Below are 6,000 nucleotides of genomic sequence, written 5' to 3' on the forward strand. Positions count from 1 at the left end.
AAGCATGCTTTGCTTTCCCTCGGCTTGCCATCAAACATCCATCCTCAGTAAGGCCAAAGCACACAGTTCTTCCAACGGATACTTCTAAAATATCTTTTTCCACAGGATCTGCTGCAGTGATTTAGGGCTGTCCCTGGATCCTGTATCATTTTCTCCTTTTTCCTTAGTTCACTGATTTTATTTTTCTTTCTTCTCCCTAGACTCAACACCCAACAGCACTACAATTACATGACCTCTCACTCTGCAAAACAGGATTTAATTACCTCAGTGGACATGAGAGCAGGACCATGTAAAACTTCTTCGGGGGAGGACTGTACTGCCTTTGGGAAGATGGTTGCTTAGGCCCATATAGGATGCACCTTTTGACGTGCCAGACCTACCTCGTTCTTCAAGAGACAATCTGCACTCCTTAGAAGGAAGCCTCATTCAAATTCAACTGCATCATCCCTGAACAGTATATGATGCCTTCCATTCCCAGTATCATTTTAACACTTTGCATTAAAATATGGAATTTGGGGGAGAGATGAGAGAAATGAATAGCAGGGGTTAGAACAGAATCCATTCTGTAACTACAAATAGGGTGAGGGCAAACACTGTCAGCGAGCTGTCATTAAAACCACTTTTTTGTTGCTATTGATGGCTAGTTCTTCTAATATAAAGAATTATAAAATCAGACAGATGATGTGTGGCAGCATATAAAAAGGAAAATAATTTTAATGTTAAGAGTATCCTATCTTTTCAAGAAAGCAGAATTTGCATATTTTTTTTACTTAATATTACCCAAGAATACCCTTACAAAATCTGTAACTGTCAGGTGGTATGAATTTAAGAAATTACAGTAAAATTTGTCCCTTTAACAACACAGGTTATGGAACCTGGCCATAAGCATGTGATCTGGAATGGAACTTGGCACAAACATATTTTAGCTAGGAGCATTTTATCTTAGAAAGATACACTCAGAAAATTTAGTTCAGCAATGTGTAGGCTACAGATCTATAAACCCCAAAAAAGCTATATTAGCACCTGAGCTGAAGACACTCCATTTCTACCTGTGTTTGCAGGTAAGACTTTTTTGACCAATGCATAGTAAGGCTGAAGCATGAACAAAGCCCTTTACAGACACCAAAGAATCTCCAGGAGAGACAGTACATCTATGAGAAAGATTTTTTTGGGTGTCTGATAGGGGCTGAGCTCACCCATGATGAGGATAACAATGCAAGTTCTTTCCTTTATTCAGACTTCCTTTTTCCAAACTTCTATTAAAAGCTTGCCTAACTAGAGTGTACGTATAGTCCTCTAACAATTTCAGTTTATCAGTGATCAGCCATGCTTCTCTTCCGCCCCCAATACAATATTGCCCAAGTCCTTCCAATAATCCCTATGCTTACCACCACCAATTATTTTTGTCTTGCCTACCCGCTGGGCAAGCACTGGCCTATGCTGTAGCTGTAGCATTGTGCTAATCAGTCAGTAAGGCTGCACATGCAGAGTGGCCGACAGTTGTACCTCTTCTGAATGGAAGACTAAACAGAGCATTTTGCATTTCTGATGCTTCAGGGCTGCACAAGCCCTTAATTTATTGAGCAGGCCTTGTGAACAATGCAGTATCAAAATGGCCACCCCTCTGTCAAACCTGGTTAAAATTGGTAATCAGCTCAGAGATTACTAACAGGGACATGAAAGATAGACATGGCACAGTTGAGTAATTCTCATCTCCTTAAGAAATCAGGTTAAAATATAAAAGTTTGGGGTACTATTTGTTTCAAAGATAATTTTGTAATTTCAGAGAAAAACAAGTTGGAAGTCTAATAAAACAGCACTGCAATTTGTAGTCTTAAAGTTTGAGTTTTAAAATAAGAGAGAGAACTACCACAAAATTTCTGTGGTGCATGGAAGATGGGACGTGTTCAAACCCTAGTTTTATGCATTTATGAAAGCAGTCAAGAATCATTGGCCGAAAATGGCTCTAAAGATTAAAGACAAGTCTCAGACAACAGAACAGCTAAAATGAACATTACAGGTGAGAATGTTGTTATACCAACCCTAATGTGGAAAATTATGCATTTCAAGCAAAATCATAAATATTAACCTGCATGAATGAAATTTAGAACTATTCCCTTTCTTAAAAAAAACAACAAAAAAACAAAAAATAAAAAAACACATTTTGAGTTACTAGTGCCATTTTCTTTGTTTCCCATTGTGCTCCTTGGTTGACTCGCAATCTCAGATAGGGTTTGATCCAGTAAATGTTTCCAGATGTAAAGCTCATATTTAATACTCCACCTAGAAGTAAATCTTATTCCCACTAGTTACTGTTTGTATAACCCTTCTGAGTTCAGCCTTTAAAAAAAAAAAAAAACCACAAAAAAACCCAAAGTCCATATCCATTAGAAAGTTACTAACTTCCTTATTCCTTGTCACAGATAAAGGAACACAGGCCTAGGCCATCAATCAAGGTATGCAGATCATCCATTTTAGTAAGATAAAGTTCCCACTGACTTCCATGGAACTTGGGATCTCAGCCAGGTTATTGACAATCTGACTCAGGACCAACAGAGAAGGGGAGTGTGGGGTAGAGAGTGACAATCTCCTGGATCTTTCCACTGCTCCACAGAAACAGCACAGGCTTACATATTTAGTCTATGCCATTGTGCATTACCTACCATCCTATTGTAAATATAGTAAATAGCCCACAAGACATATTAAAGGGACAGAATAAGGCTTTTACCCAATTGTTCACCCAACAGAAAAAGGACAGCACTTAGATTACCTACAGCATTCTTTCATTGGCCAACAAGTGGGGCTAGCCTTCAGCTGTGTACAATACAGTAGATTGCTTTCCATGCCGTCTAGCCATCTTCTGGGCATCAGTAAAGTTATTTCTGTTTTTTCCTATTACTTCTAAATCTTCCTTGAAACTCAGGCCAGAAACTCAGTGAGATAACAGACATGGTAGTGCTAAAAGCTACTTTTAGAAAACTGCTATAATCAGGTCTACAATGCTGACAGGACTTCTGTGTCCCTTTGTACACCAAGATAAGAAATCAAATGAAGCCTTTAAACAGTGGCAAGAAGCATGATGAGATCTCTAAGACTTAACTCTCTGCAAAAAGAATAATAAATTTCTACTATTATCCAGAAATCCAAAGTGCCTCTCAGACAATTTACCTCTCCCAGACAAGCACAAGTAAATATACACACTGAAAACTGCCTATAAAAGGATGTTCAGGGATCCCAGTAGATTCTTCTTTGTTGTCTTTCCTCTATTTCCTTGCAACAGAATAACTGACTTTTTTTGAGCTACATAATTTTGCCTCTTTTGAGGAAAAGAAATCAAGTCATTTCTCCTAAAAATAATTTTAAAGTTGCTTTATTAATGTAAACTTAAGAAATAAGAAAGCAAAAAAGTAAAATAATAGCACATTCCAGACAGTTTATTAAATAAAATACAAAAGCACCTCTTGGGTGCTGGAAGCATTCATGCTTCAGCCTTGTGCCTTTACAGCGGCCCCGTCATGTGTTAATGATTACATATATTCATTCACTACCAAAAATAGTTTCCTCTAGAATTATGCACAAAGAACATTTGTCCACAGTGAATTTCAAGCTTGGCTAGTCTGCTTGGGTTACAGTTACTCCTAATTTTACAGTGGCAAAAATCCAGAAGTCTACTTTGTGTTAGCAGTTTATCTTTTATGTCAGAATATTTTATTCATTCATTCAAAAGTAGCAGCACCTAAAAGCTGAAATCTTTACATTACCCATGGAACCAGTTATCACAATATACAGATCACTATACCAAAATCCTAGTTAGTTTATCTGGAAAGAGCATATACCTCTCTCTCTCCCTCACACCCCCTACTTCTCCTCTCATTTCGGTCTCCTTAGGAAACATCAAGTAGGATCTTCTTGAGCACTTTCACATGCCTTAAGAAATTAGTATATGCTATCAATATAGAAATATTTGCAAGCTTAGTAAGTAACGGTTAGAAAACCAGTAGAAAGGGAAATAAACAACAAAAATCATGTGTATTTTTAATATGTCCACAGTCTTAAAAAATATGAGTGCCTCAGGGGCAGGGCGGGGGAGGGGGTGTTGCTGCACATTTTTCCAAGTACAGACATATATTACATAAGGTGTAAAACATTTTACACATATTTTAAAAGTTAGCTGCATAGAAGCCTCTCGAAGATTTCTCCTGTGTTGCTTTGAAGCCCTCTATTTCCCCCCACCTCTCTCCTTTTTTTGGATGCAGAGAAAAATTGCTCCATTCCTGCTTGGAATCCAAAGGAGAACAGGAAGTAACGTCTGAGCTCCATAGAGATTCATTTTTATTTGCTTACAGGACATGAAGGATTCAAAAACTGGCTCCATTTTTCAGTATCCTTAAAGGACCTAACTTTTTTTTTTCCTTTTTGGCAGGGACCGTGGTTGGAACTTCCAAGTTCAGCCAAAATAGACAATAAAACAGTAAGACGGCATAATGCCAAAAATGCAAAGGCATCAGCGTCCAGAGCATAATTCCACCCCTTTTTCTCCCCCCCTCCCCCATTGATTTACACAGGAAAACGTAAAAACCAGAAAACTCTCTTTGTCCTAGAATGAACTCCTCATATTTTAAAACAGCCTATGAACATCTCAGACCCACTGGAGGCGAGCTGAAGAATGATATTGCTCATTTAAGCTGACAGATTTTTTTTTAATCCATATGTTTTATTGTTATGTTCTTTTGAATATCATACTTTGTTCTGCTTCTTGGGAGAAAACATTTGTATGAAGTAACAACATGTGGTATCTCTCACACAACACAATATGAAATTTGGTTCAAGAGTAGCCTTTTTTCCTCCTCCCTCATGACACACAGTTTTAAACATTATTCTCACTGGAAGCAAGCCTGTGCTAGCCTCTAAGCCAAAAAAGTTCCAATTAATTTAAAAACCTCATTTTGTTGCAGCGAAACTGATTTTTTAAATTTTATTTTTTATTTGGAGAGTCTAACCTGCAAATAATGCTATGAAAATTATGTGAAATGACCAACAGATAAGTAAAGCTTCTCTGTGAAGATACGTGCAAATGTTTCCTCACATTTGCAACAGGAAGCCAGGCAGGATGGGTCTGGGGGAAGGTCTGGAAGCTGTACAGCAAAAGTGGAGGGAAAGACAAAAATAGATTTTAAAGAGGATATTGTCTTCCTTACTGCATTAATCCTTGTTTGGAATTAGAAGCAAACTATTCAGCGTTTCCTTTTCATCGCATAAAATTGAACCTATATAATTTGCAGAAAATATCCAGAAGCCACACAATGCCTTCTATTTATTAACAAAAGTCAAAGAACTACCTCTGCAGAAGCATGTGTCCAACTCATAAACCAAAAAATGGCAACATAGAGGCGATCACCTTTATGTAAGAAGTGCAAAGTGCACCTGAAAAATATTAACTTCTTCTTTCTGAAGAAAATAAAGAATAACTGTGACGCATTAAAAGCAATTAAAATGCTAACTGAAGAAAAAAGGTAGGCTTTTTGCGAGGGTGCAAGTATTTTTGCAAAGCATTTGTGAGGCCAAACACTAGAAATCTGTGTAACTGTATGGAAAAACACAGAAAAGACCATCAAATCACTGAGGATTTAAACACATCGTTTTCAGAGGAACTGCAGTATGAACTCACTTTGAAACAGGTGGGGCAAAATGGCACACTAGTCTGAGCTAGTGAAAATACAGATCATCCAGCACAATTAGTAGGAGCCTAGTAGAAACAACAATAGCAGGGTAAAAAGAAAAGAGAGAAAAAAAAAAAAAAAAGAACAAACCTGAGAAAAGTTTCATGGCATTGACGTTTCAGGTTGCCAGGTTCAGAAAAGAAAGCGTAGCAGGTATGGTAAATTCAAATACACAGCAGATGGCTTCTGCCCGGCCTTGTGCTGATCATGTGAATAAAACAAGGCAAAACAAAACAAAAAGCCAACCAATGAAAACAAAAACTCAAAAACACATCACATA

This window comes from Haliaeetus albicilla, chromosome 19 (genome assembly GCF_947461875.1).
Source record: "Haliaeetus albicilla chromosome 19, bHalAlb1.1, whole genome shotgun sequence".
Lineage (NCBI taxonomy): Eukaryota > Metazoa > Chordata > Aves > Accipitriformes > Accipitridae > Haliaeetus > Haliaeetus albicilla.